A 14,541-nucleotide genomic window follows, 5' to 3' on the forward strand; every position below is an offset into this window, starting at 1 on the left:
GTCTAAAGGCTCTGCTCTTGTGGTTGGGATTTCAGTGGGGAGGGGAAACTAGTCTGTCCCAGAGTGATGCTGTTCTCACAGTGATTTGTGAACATTTCTGGGAAATTGGATACTACAGTCATAAGAACAGTGAGCCTATGGAAATTTTTCAGGGAGTAAATGTTTTCTATGGCAGAGTGTCCTTAACTGGTTTTCCCTTGCAAGGCTGAACTGTAGGAAGTTAGTCCTAATTTATGAGACAGCCAAGTAATATAATCTTATATTGGAAAAAGGACTTGAGTCAGATTTCTTAATGTATGTGTAGTTAACTTGGTAGAACATTGAGAAATGTTAAGTCAGAGAACAATCTGTTACTGGGGCAGAAATTCTCAACCTTTTCAGTTCCCTAAAATTAAGATACTTGATTTCTTAGGTGAAATGTTTTTTTATCTAGAATGAATCAAGAGTGTGTTTGTTCCTTCCTCAGTAGCTTCTAGAAGAAGAAAAAATAGCATCAAGATCTGATTCAGAAATAGTTGGGAGCAGTAAGTTAATATGAAGGAATTGCTACTTATTAACAGCCTAGATTTTAGATCTGGAAGAATTATGACCTTTTAAAATTTGTGATGAAAGCTTAAATCCAGCATTTGGGAAGTTACTTTATTGGCTGGAATATTTAGGAGTTTGTAAACTTTGAATTAGATATTCCTGCTTTAACTGAAACTAATTTACCACAAAGCTTAATTTCATCCCAGTTTTACTTGTTTTACTTACTGTTCTCAAAAACTCAAGGCATCTGAACTCGAAGGATCTAAGCAGTATAAATTAAAGTGTATGTTAAATAGCTGTAGCTTTCACAGGACATCTGATTATAATGCTTTTCTTTATTTGTCCATACTTGTAGAGCTTGTCTAGTTTATCTTTGAGAAACCATTTGCCAGTATCAAAAATCTTAAAAGATTTGAACAATCTTGAGTTATCCTTGTCACTAGCAATCTCTTCCCCTAAAGTATAATAAAACTGTCAGATACTATATGTGTAATTGCTTATGCGGGTGAAATTTGAATACACAGCCTAAACGGTAGAGCCCGGTTCCCTTAATAAGATGAGAGCTTTGTTATAGCACCTTTAAAATAGTTTTATAATATTCTTCATTATCACCTTCCTAAGTTAGAAATGATCTCCCTTTAGTAAATATAAAAGTTGTACATTGTTTCTACAAATTTATTGGGTGCCTACTATTCTGAGCTTAGGGATACATTAGTGATCAAGGCAAATAATTTGTGATCTCACTAAAGGTAAGTAGAATTCTAGTCTAAGTAGAATTCATGTCTAAGTGAAGGTCATCTCTTTACTAAAATTAATCAGCTTCTTCAAGGATCTCGATTTTACCTTAATTTTGAATTCCCTACATTGACTTGTTTAACATTGGCTCCAGTACAAACAAAAAGGCTAATTCCCATAGGAGAACTGAGATTTAAAAGTGTGAAAAGGAGTGCAAAAGAGATAAAAGTTTAGAATTTATGCAGCAGAAGTAATCTAACATTGTAGAGGTTTTTTGTTGTTTTATTTTTGAGACAGTCTGTCACCGGGTATCACTGCAACTTCCACCAAATTCTGCTGTCTCAGCCTGCTGAGTAGCTGAGATTTATGCACCACTATGCCTGGCTAATTTTTATATTTTTAGTAGAGACAGGGTTTCACCATGTTGGCCAGCCTCTTGAACTTTTGACACCTCAGATGATCCTGCCTCAGTCTCCCAAAGTGCTAGAATTACAGTCTTGGGCCACTGTGCCTAGCCCAACATCGGAGAGATTCTAATTCCATCATACGTGCCTTGTGTTTCTGGACTCGTGCAGCTTATCTCATTCTAAATGGCCTTTCTCATGCTACAATTTAAAAACAGACTAGTTCAGCTCTGGTGACAGCTAGAGATCATCAGACAAATGAGTTACCTACTTCACAATTTGACCTTTTGCATCAGGATCCAAAGAGTAAATTATTTCCTTCATTTTTGTTTCTAACAGTTCTTCCCCAGATGATGCACCTAAATGCATGGAATGACCTCCCACTGGAGACTTGATTGAGTTTGTTTTACATATAAGCAAATCTGTAAGACCTTGGTTACATTTCTCTGCAAGTTTCCTGATTTATTTGCTTTGTTTATTTATTTCCTGTCTTACTTGCTTTGTTATAGTTACAACACTGCTAACTCCTTCAAGTGTAACTTCCACAACTACTCAGTATCTTTTCTTGCCAAACCTTTCTTCCTTTTTCCCTGCATAGAATTGCCTAGAGTCCCTTCACAGCAAATGGAAGTTTAGCCTGTAATATGTACCCTGGGACAAGTTTAGAACGTGGTTCCTGGATTATCACCAATCATTGACATTTTTAAATAACAAGACACTCACCCCTTCATAGTACGCTGCCTTACATGAAATTTTGTCATGGAATGTACTCACGAGATCAAGTGCTGACAGTTAAAAAGGTGAGTATGGCCCTTTACTGGAGATGCTTAACAGTCTAGTAGAAAGTAAACATAACATTTTTTCAATTGCCATGAAATACTATGTTGGGATGGGAGGCATAATTTTAGAGAATTTTGAAGACTTACTTAAATTAGGTTTGAGTTTGGTTCTATTACTACAAACAAAATGAGTAATTATTGTGTCATGGTTCTTTAGACATCTAAGAGTGAACAAATATTATAAGTGTGCTTAGAGAATTAAATATCTTTTCCGAGGCATAGTAGCGCCACAGGAAACGTGTGTCCCATAGCAGATATGAGATAACTTAGCTATTGGAAAAAAATAATCTAGAACCAAAGTAATTGATTTAAAAAAAAAAATGTAGCCCAACTTCAGAGCTTTGCAAATTACAAGTAATAAGAATCACACTGCTTTAAAAAAAAAAAGGTCAAATTTAACAAATGTGTACGTTTAAAAGGAGAAAAATTCTGCATTAATTAAGTTGAGAGGGGTTTAAACAATTCGAATTTAACTCTTTAAAGAGCTCCTATTCTAAGAAAAGCATTGAGATATTTTGTTAATGAAAAGAGCATAAAGAAAATAATGGAAAAAGAATAGGCAATTTTTTTTTTTTTTTTGAGACAGAGTTTCACTCTTGTTGCCCAGGCTGGAGTGCAATGGTGCGATCTCGGCTCACCACAACCTCCGCCTCCTGGGTTCAGGCAATTCTCCTGCCTCAGCCTCCCGAGTAGCCGGGACTACAGGCACGTGCCACCATGCCTAGCTAATTTTTTGTATTTTTAGTAGAGACGGGGTTTCACCATGTTGACCAGGATGGTCTCGATCTCTTGACCTCGTGATCCACCCGCCTCGGCCTCCCAAAGTGCTGGGATTACAGGCGTGAGCCACCGCACCCAGCCACAATTTTTTAAAATATGGCTTTACTTTTGCCTAATGTTGCATTGGGTTGATTCATGACAATAAAACTTATTGAGAGCTTACCTCAGGCACCGTGATTGATGTTACTATACAACATAGTGCCTATAATTAACAATAATGTATACTTAAAATTTTGCGAGGATAAATCTTATACAATAAGTTTTTAAATCACAAAACAATAGAGGTTGAGAGGAAACTTTTGGACATAACAGATATGGCATTGTGATGGGTTCGTGGGTGGATACTTAGCTCCAAACTTATCAAGTTGTATACTTCAGATATGTGCAGTTTTTGTCAGTCTTACCTCAATAAAGTGCTTTAAAAAAAATTCACCAAAATAGATCATATCCTGGGTTGTTAGTCAAAATATAAGAAGGTTGGTATCTGGAAAATCTCTAAGTATTTGAAAATTAAACAGGCTTCTAAATAACTAATGTCTAAGAAGTTGTTGCAAGAGAAGTGAGAATAATTTTAACAGAAGGAAAATGAAAACTATCAGCTGGGCAAGGTGACTCCTGTAATCCCAGCACTTTGGAGGCCAAAGTGGGCAGATCACGAGGTCAGGAGTTTGAAACCAGCCTTGCCAACGTGGTGAAACCGTCTCTACTAAAAATACGAAAATTAGCCAGGCATGGTGGCAGGTGCCTGTAATCCCAGCTACTCAGGAAGTTGAGGCAGGACAGGATTACAAGCAGGAGCACCTGTAATCCCATCTGTCCAGGTGGCCAAGGTTGCTGTGAGCTGAAATCATGCCATTGCACTCCAGCCTGGGCAACAGAGCAAGACTCCCATCTAAAAAAAAAAAAAAAAGCTACCTAAAGTAAGCTGAAAAGGAAAAAAGGAGTAGAAACCATTAAGATTGAAGACAACACACAAAGCAACTGCCACTTTGAAAAAAATAAGACTGATAAACTTCTTAAGCTAGACTGTTCGAAGAAAAGAGACTAATTACTGATACCAGTAATGGCAGGGGACATCACAACAGAACTTAGAAAAAAAGATAATACATCCAATACAACAACTTAGAAGAAATGGACATATTTTTTGAAAGACAAATTACTAACATTATTCGAGAGGAAAGTCAGGTTTGCAAAAGGTTAGTCACCATATAACTCAGCAACATATACATCAGAAATGAAAATGTCTGGCTCAAGCCTGTAATCCCAGCACTTTGGGAGGCCGAGGCAGGTGGATCACGAGGTCAAGAGATCGAGACCAGCCTGGTCAACATAGTGAAACCCCGTCTCTACTAAAAATACAAAAAATTAGCTGGGCATGGTGGTGCGTGCCTGTAATCCCAGCTACTCAGGAGGCTGAGGCAGGAGAATTGCCTGAACCCAGGAGGCAGAGGTTGGGGTGAGCCGAGATCGCCCCCTTGCACCCCAGCCTGGGTAACAAGAGTGAAACTCCCTCTCAAAAAAAAAAAAAAAAAAAAAAAAAAAATGAAAATGTCTACATGATAACTTGTACATGAGTGTTCATAGCATTCATAACAGCCAAAGGGTGAGAACAACCCAAGTGTCCCTCAACTATATCCACAGAAAGAAATTGTTCAGACCAGGCATGGTGGTTCATGCCTGTAATCCCAGCACTTTGGGAGGCCAAGGCAGGGCAGATTACTTGAGGTCAGGAGTTTGAGACCAGCCTGACCAACATGGAGAAACCCATTCTCTACTAAAAATACAAAATTAGCTGGGCATGGTGACACATGCCTGTAATCCCAGCTACTTTGGAGACCGAGGCGGGAGAATCATTGAACCCGGGACGCAGAGGTTGTGGTCAGGTTGTGGTCAGCTGAGATTGCGCCATTGTACTCCAGTCTGGGCAACAAGAGAGAAACTCCACCTCAAATACATACATACATATATATATATATATATATATATGTATACACACATACATATATATATATATATATACACACACACACATATATATATATATATTTGAGTCATAATAGGTGAATTGTATGGTATGGGTTAATATCAGTAAAGATGTGTTCACAAGAAAAAGAGATAGGAGCCGGGTGCGGTGGCTCACTCCTGTAATCCCAGCACTTTGGGAGGCCGAGGCGGGCAGATAACGAGGTCAAGAGATCGAGACCATCCTGGCTAACATGGTGAAACCCCATCTCTACTAAAAATACAAAAATTAGCTGGGCGTGGTGGCGTGCGCCTGTAGTCCCAGCTACTTGGGAGGCTGAGGCAGGAGAATTGCTTGAACCTGGGAGGCAGAGATTGCAGTGAGCCGAGATCGTGTCACTGAACTCCAGCCTGGCGTCTGGTGACAGAGTGAGACTTTGTCTCAAAAAAAATAAAAGAGATAGGAAACCTGAATAGTCTTGTATATATAAAGGAAATTGAATTTGTAGTTAAAATCCTCCTCACAAAGAAATCCCAGGTCTGATGGCCTCTTTTGTGAATTCTATCAAATATTGAAGGAAGATATGATACCAATTCAAGATAACAGAAAAGCATATTGCTCAACTCATTTTATGAGAACAACATTATAGCAATACCAAAACAAGACAAAGACATTACAAGAAAACTGTAGACCGGTATCTCATGAATTATGACTGGAAAATCCTTAAGAAAGTATTAGCAAATCAAATCCAGCAATATGTTGAAAAGATATATTATCAAATAGGATTAGTCTCAACAATGAAAGGTTGATTTAACAATTGAAAACTAGTTTATGTAATTTATCATATTAACAATCTTAAATGATTACCTCAAGAGATGCAGGAAAAGATATTCAAAATTCAACACCCATTCATAATTTTTTTTCTATTTTAGAGACGGGGTCTGGCTATGTTACCCAGGCTGGAGTGCAGTGGCTATTCACAGGTGTGACCCCACTACTGATCAGCAGGGGAGTTTTGACCTGCTCCATTTATGACCTGGGCCAGTTCACCCCTCCTTAGGCAACCTGGTGGTCCCCCGCTCCCAGGAGGTCACCATATTGATGCTGAAGTTAGTGCGGACACCCGATCAGCATAGCACACGACAGCCCAGAACTCCTGGGCTCAAGCGATCCTCCCTCCTCAGCCCCCCGAGTAGCTGGGACTACTTTATAATCAGAATAATAAAGAACTCTGGAAACTCAGTAAACAACAAACAGCCCAACAAAAGTGGGCAAAAAATTTGAACAACACTTCATCAAAGACATACAAATGGCTAATAAGCACATGTAAAGATATGTAGCATCGTTAGTCAATGGGGAAATGCAAATTAAGGTCATAATGAAATATCATTATGCGCCTATTAGAATAATGAAAATTTAAATAGACTGATCATGGACGAGTGTGGTGGCTCACACTTGTAATCCCACACTTTGGGAGGCCAAAACAGGCAGACCTCTTGAGCCTAGGAGTTTGAGATCAGCCTGGGCAACATGGCGAAACCCCATCTCCACTAAAAATACAAAAATTATCCAGGTATAGTGGTGTGCGCCTGTAATCCCAGCTACTCAGGAGGTGGAGGCAGGATCACCTGAGCCCAGGAGGCAGAGTTTGCAGTGAGGCATAATCACACCACTGCAATACAGCCTGAATGAGAGAGCAAGACCCAGTCTCAAAATAATAAAATAAAAAATAATAAACTGACCATATAAAGTGTTGCCAAGGATGTGGAAAAATTCAAACTCTTATATGCTACTAGTGGGAATATAAAGTGGTACCAGAACTTTGCAAAGCTGTTTGGCAGTCTTTTTAAAACTAAACACAGGCTGGGCATGTTGGCCCCTGCCTGTAATCTTAACACTGGGAAGCTGAGGCAGGAGAATTACTTGAGACCAGGAGTTGGAGACCAGCCTGGGTAACCTAGCAAGAATCTATCCCCAACCCCCACCCCCCCAAAAAAAGCCTCTTTTGAGCACAGGTGTTCAAGGCTGCAATGAACTATGATTGTGCCACTGCCCTCCAGTCTGGGCAACAGAACAGGACTCTGTCTTTAAGGGGGAAAAATAAGTACACTGAATGAAAGAAGATAGACAAGAAGGGTACATACTTAATGATTTCATTTATGTAAAATAATAGAAAATGGAAATTAATGTATAGTGGCTGAAAGTACGTTGCCTGGGGAACAGAGGAGAGAATTAATTAGCCTGAGGTAATTTGGGGAGCAAGAAGGATATGCTCATTTTTTTTTTTTTACTGTGGAAACAGTTTCACAGGTGTATATATGTGTCAAAACTTTATCACATTACACATTTTAGATATGTTCAATTTGCTGTAGGTTAATTATATCTCAGTACAGCTACAGGCATATCTTGTTGTATTGCAGTTTGCTTTATTGAGCATCACAGGTATTGCACTTTTTTCAAATTGAAGGTTTGTGTCAACCCTGCATTGAGCAAGTCTGTCAGTGCCATTCTTCCAACAACACGTGCTCACTTCATGTCTCTGTGTCATATTTTGGTAACTCTTGTAATATTTTAAACTGTTACTAATTTTTGGCGGGGAGTTTGGAACTATTAACTGTAAAGAATAGTCTTTCCAGGCCGGGCATGGTGGCTTACACCTATAGTCGTGGCACTTTGGGAGGGTGAGGTGGGCAGATCACTTGAGCTCAGGAGTTTGAGAACAGCCTGGGCAAACAGGGTGAAACCCCATCTCTACTAAAAATACAAAAATTAGGCGGGTGTGGTGGTGGGCACCTGTAGTCTCAGCTACTTGAAAAGCTGAGGTGGGAGGATCCTTCGAGCCTGGCAGGCAGAGATTGCAGTGAGCCGAGATTGTGCCAGCACACTCCAGCCTGGGCAACAGAGTGAGACCTTGTCTTAGAAAAAAAAAAAAAAAAGTCTTTTCAGTGTTTGAAGTTGAAGGTGTAAACCCATTGGAAGATTTTTCAAGGCATCATATATGTCTCATGGAATATAATAAACTGTGATAGATAATGTAGTATAAGAAGAAAATAGCCAGGCGTGGTTGACGCCTGTAATCCCAGCACTTTGGGAGGCTGAGGTGGGTGGATCACGACGTCAGGGGTTCGAGACCAGCTTGGCCAACATGGTGAAACCCTGTCTCTTCTAAAAGATACAAAAAATTAGCTGGTCGTGGTGGCACATGCCTGTAATCCCAGCTACTTTGGAGGCTGAGGCAGGAGAATTGCTTGAACCCAGGAGGCAGAGGTTTCAGTGAGCTGAGATCACACCATTGCACTCCAGCCTGGGCAACAGGGCGAGACTCCATCTCAAAAAAAAGAGAAAATAATGGATTTCATAGAAAAGGATAGTGTATCTACATTGGTGTCATATTGCTCTTTTCAAAGACAAGGAATACATATTTAGTTTCTAGCAGGAGAGCTGACAAGGATGAACCATTATTGCTGAACTGTTCTCATTGTTGGTTATCCAAATGTCATGGTAATTTGAGTGTTTACTATTTATTTAAACCGTTATTTTAGGTTCAAGGGTACATGTACAGGCTTCTTATATTGGTAAATTGTGTTATCATGAGGGTTTGGTATACATATTATTTTATCACTATCTATGGGGTACTATAAAATAATATGTATAAAATAAAATACATATTATTTTATAGTACCCCATAGATAGTTTTTGGATCATCACCCTCCTCCCACCCTCTACCCTCAAGTAAGCCCTGATGTCTGTTCGCTTCTTTGGGTTCGTGTGTACTCAAGGTTTAGCTCCCACTTATAAGTGAGAATATTGGGTATTTGCTTTTCTGTTCCTGCGTTTATTCAGTTAGGTTAGTGGCCTCCAGCTCCATTCTTGTTGCTGCAAAGGACATGACCTTTTTCTTGTTTATGGCTGCATAGTATCCCATGGTGTATATGTATCATATTTTCTGTATTCAGCCTATAATTGAAATTGATGGGCAATTAGATTGTGTCTATGTATTTCTATTGTAAATAGTGCTGGGATGAACACAGGTGTGCATGTGTCTTTATGGTAGAACAATTCATATTCCTTTGGGTATGTACCCAACAATAGGATTGCTGGGTCAAATGGTAGTTCTGTTTAAGTTCTTTCAGAAATCGTCAAACTGCTTTTCTATAGTGTCTGAACTAATGTACATTCCCACCCGTAGTGTGTAAGCATTCCCTTTTCTCTACAACCTTCCCAGTATCTGTTATTTTTTGGCTTTTTATTTTTTATTTTTGAGATAGAGTTTTGCCCTGTCACCCAGGCTGGAGTGCAGTGGCACGATCTTGGCTCATTGCAACCTCTGTCTCCTGGATTCAAGTGATTCTCCTGCCTCAGCCTCCCAAGTAGCTGGGACTATAGGCATGTGCCACCGCGCCCAGCTAATTTTTTGTATTTTTAGTAGAGACAGGGTTTCACCATGGTAGACACGTTGGTCTAGATCTCCTGACCTCGTGATCCACGCACCTTGACCTCCCAAAGTGTTGAGATTACAGGCGTAAGCCACTGTGTCTGGCCATTTTTCAGCTTTTTAATAATAACCATTCTAGGGCCAAGTGAGGTGGCACACACCTGTAATTCAAGCATCTTGGGAGGCCCAGGTAGGCAGATCACTTCTGTCCAAAAGTTCAAGAACAGCCTGTGCAACATGGTGAAACTCCCTCTCTACAAAAACTACAAAAATTAGGCTGGCGTAGTGGTGTGCACCTGTAGTCCGAGCTACTCAGGAGTCTGAAGTAAGAGGATCCCTTGAGCCAGGAGGTCCAGCCGAGATCACACCACTGCAGTCCAGCCTGGGTGACAGAGTAAGACCCTGTGAGAAGAAAAAAAAAAGTCATTCTAACTGGTGCGAGATGGTATCTTCTTGTGGTTTGGGTTTGCTTTCTCTAATGTTTAGTGATTTGAGCATTTCTCCATATGCTTATTGGCTGCATGTATGTCTTCTTTTGAAAAGTGCCTGTTCATGTCCTTTGCCCACTTTTTACTGTAGTTTTTTTTTTGTTGCTGTTAATTGGTTTGAGTTCCTTGTCGATTTTCGATATTAGACCTTTGCCAGATGAATAGTTTGCAAATATTTTCTCCCAATTTGTAGGTTGTCAGTTTACTCTGTTGATAGTTTCTTTTGCTGTGCAGATGCTCTTTAGTTTAATTAAGTCCCATTTATCAATTTTTTGTCAAACTTTTATTAATATTATATTGGTTAGGGTGATATGTGATCAGTGATATTTGTATTTGTTTTCGGGCCGCACAAATTGTGCCCATATAAGATAGTGAAATTAATTGGTAAAAGTATGTGTTCTGATGCCTCCACTCACCAGCCATTCCATCATCTTCCTCTCCTGAGGCCTACCTGAGACACGGTAATATTGAAATTAGGCCAATTAATAACCTTACAATGTTTTCTAAGTGTTCAAGTGAAAGGAAGAGTCACACGTCCCTCATTTGAAATTAAAAGCTAGCAGTGACTAAGCTTAGCAAGGAAGGCATGTTAAAACCCAAGATAGGCTAAAGGCTAGGCCTCTGGTACCAAGAAACCAAGTTTTGAATGCAAAGGAAAAGTTATTGAGAGAAATTAAAAGTGCTACTCCAGTGAACACACAAATGGTAAGAAAGCCAAGCAGCCTTATTGCTGATATAGAGAAAGTTTTAATGATCTGGATAGAAGATCAAACCAGCCACAACATTCCCTTAAGACAAAGCCTAACCCAGAACAAGGTGCTAACTTTCTTTAATCCTCTGAGGCCTGAAAGAGGTGAGGAAACTTGCAGAAGAAAAGTTGGAAGCTAGCAGAGATTGGTTCCTGAGGTTAAGGAAAGAAGCCATCTCCATAACATAAAAGTGCAAGGGGAAGAAGCAAGGGCTGATGTAGAATCTACAGCAAGTTATCCAGGAGATCTAGCTATGATCGTTGATGAAGGTGGTTACATTAAACACCAGATTTTCAATGTAGACAAGACAGCTTTCTATTAAAAGATGTCTTTCTTTTTCTTTTTTCATTTTTTTGGTTGTTTTTTATTTTTATTTTTTCTACTTTTTTTGTTTAAAAGATGATGTCTTATAACACTTTAATAGCTAGAGAGGAGAAGTAAATATCTGGCTTAAAAGCTTCAAAAGACAGGCTTACTCTCTTGTTAGGGGCTAATGCAGCTGATGACTTTCAGTTGAAGTCGATGCTCATTTACCATTCTAATGATCCTAGAGGCCTAAGAATTAGGCTAAGTCTACTCTTCTCATGCTCTATAAGCGAAACAATAAAGCCTGGATGTAAACATCACCTCTGTTTACAGCAAGATTTACTGAATATTTTAAACTCATTGTTGAGCCCACTGTTCAGAAAAAAGATTCCTTTCAAAATATTACTGCTCACTGACAATGCACATAGTCAGCGAAGAGCTCTGTTGGAGATGTGCAGGAGGTTAATGTTTGATGCCTGCTAACACAGTATCCATTCTGCAGCCCATGGATCAAGGAGTAATGTGATCTCTCAAGTCTCATTATTCAGGAAATACATTTTATAAGGCTGTAGCCACCAAAAAGAGGGGTTTTCAAAAAGTTCATGGAAAATTCATATTATGAAAAACTATGCATGGATTTCAAAAACTTTTCACACCAAACTAAACTTATATCAACTTGTTATAATATGTTTGAACAGGATGTAGTTTGAGGCACTAAAAAGGATAAGACATCAATTTGTAAGAGCCCATTTCAGACCAACATAAATTATGCTAAAATTGACTGGGTGCGGTGGCTCACGCCTGTAATCCCAACACTTTGGGAGGCCGAGGCAGGTGGATCATGAGGTCAGGAGATCGAGACCATCCTGGCCAAGATGGTGAAACCCATGTCTCTACTAAAATACAAAAATTAGCCAGGCATGGTGGTGCACACCTGTAGTCCTAGTTACTTGGGAGACTGAGGCCGGGGAAATCTCCTGAACCCGGGAGGCAGAGGTTGCAGTGAGCTGAGATCACACCACCGCACTCCAGCCTGGTGACAGAGCAAGACTCCCTCTAAAAAAAAAAAAAAATGCTGCCGGGCATGGTGGCTCACGCCTGTAATCCTAGCACTTTGGGAGGCTGAGGTGGGTGGATCACCTGAGGTCAGGAGTTCAAGACCAGCCTGGCCATCACGGCGAAACCCCATCTTAAAAAAAAAAAAAAAATGCTAAAATTGAAGCAAGAACAAACATCACATCAAATCTATGGGCCAGACCTGGTGGCTCATACCTGTAATCCCAACACTTCAGGAGGCTAAAGCAGGCAGACCTCTTGAGCCCAGGAGTTCAAGACCAGCCTGGGAAACATGATGAAACTCTGCCTCTACAAAAACTACAAAACTTAGCCAGGTGTGGTTGCATGTACCTGTAGTCCCAGCTCTTTGGGAGGTGGAGATGTGAGGATCGCTTAAGCCTGGGAGGTCAAGGCTGCAGTGAGCCATGTTTATGCCACTGTACTCCATCCTGGGTGACAGACTGAGATCCTGTTTCAAAAAACAAACAAAACACGAATTTTTGGTGACATTTCGTTGGAAGAATGGTAAAATCATTGTCATTGGTGCTTTACAAAATGTTTATGAGGGCAGTGCCCCAAAGAAATCAACAGTTTACAAATGTATAAATAATTTTAGGAAGGAAGGATATGATATCAAAGATGAAGCCCACAGCCGCAGACCATCCATATCAATTTGTGAAGAAAAAATTTTATTCACACCCTAATTGAAGAGGACCAATAATTTAACAGCAGAATAGCCAACACCATGGGCTGGGTGTGGTGGCTCATGCCTGTAATCCCAGCACTTTGGGAGGCCGAGGCAGGTGGATGACAAGGTTAAGAGTTTGAGACCAACCCGGCCAAGATGGTGAAACCTTCTCTCTTCTAAAAACATAAAATTAGCTGAATGCGGTGATGGGTGCCTGTAATCCCAGGTACTCGGGAGGCTGAGGCAGGAAAATTGCTTGAAACCAGGAGGCAGAGGTTGCAGTAGCCAATATTGCACCACTGCACTCTAACTTGGGGCAACAGAGCAAGACTCCATCTCAGAAAAAAAAAAAAAGCCAACACCATAGACATCTCAATGGATTCTGCCTTCATAATTGTGACTGAAAATTAAAATTGAGGCAACTTTCCCTTTCATGATGGGTACCAAAACTGTTGTGCCCTCATCAGTTGCAGACAAGAGCAAAGTTTTCAATGGAAATTTTAAAACAAGTAAGACAAAGATCCTGAAGCATTTCTTCTAAGTATTATAACACTACATGAAACATGGCTTTACCAGTATGGTCCTGAAGACAAAACACAATCAAAGCAATGGCTACCAAGAGGTAGAAGTGGTCCAGTCAAAGCACAAGTGAACTGGTCAAGAGATGCTTAAGGCACTTTGCTTGTTGACTTTCTGGAGGGTGCAAAAATAGTAACATCTGCTAATTATGAGAATGCTTTAAGAAAGTTAACCAAAGCTTGAGCAGAAAAATCCCCAGGTGAGCTTTCCCTGGCTAGTCCTTCTTCACCACAACAATGCTTATGCTTCCAATCAAATAAGGGCAATTTTGCATGAGTTTTGATGGGAAATCATTAGGCGTCCACCTTATGGTCCTGGTTTGTCTCCTTATGACTTCTTTATGTTTCCTAATCTTAAAAAAATCTTTAAAAGGCACCCACATTTCTTTTTTTTTTTTTTTTTTTTTTTTTTTTTTTTGAGACAGAGTTTCGCTCTTGTTACCCAGGCTGGAGTGCAATGGCGCAATCTCGGCTCACCGCAACCTCCGCCTCCTGGGTTCAAGCAATTCTCCTGCCTTAGCCTCCCGAGAAGCTGGGACTACAGGCATGCGCCACCATGCCCAGCTAATTTTTGTATTTTTAGTAGAGACGGGGTTTCACCATGTTGACCAGATGGTCTCAATCTCTTGACCTCGTGATCCACCCACCTCAGGCTCCCAAAGTGCTGGGATTATAGGCGTGAGCCACCACGCCCGGCCAAGGCACCCACATTTCCTCAGTTAATAATTAGTAAAAAAGACTGAATTGACATGGTTAAATTTACAGGTCTCCCATTTAAGGATGGACTAAATTGCTGGTATCATTGCTTACAAAAATATCCTGAAGTTGAAGTTGATGGAGTTTTTATGTTCAGAAATCATGTTTATATTTTTTATTTTATTTTATTTTTTTGAGACAAGGTCTTACTCTCTTGCCCAAGCTGACATGCAGTGGTATGTACTGGCTCAATGCAGCCTTGACTTCCTGGGCTCAAGCAACCCTCCCACCTCAGT

The sequence above is a fragment of the Sapajus apella genome, unplaced genomic scaffold, assembly GCF_009761245.1.
Source record: "Sapajus apella isolate SASKATOON/1434 unplaced genomic scaffold, GSC_monkey_1.0 scaffold40, whole genome shotgun sequence".
In the NCBI taxonomy this organism is placed as follows: Eukaryota; Metazoa; Chordata; class Mammalia; order Primates; family Cebidae; genus Sapajus; species Sapajus apella.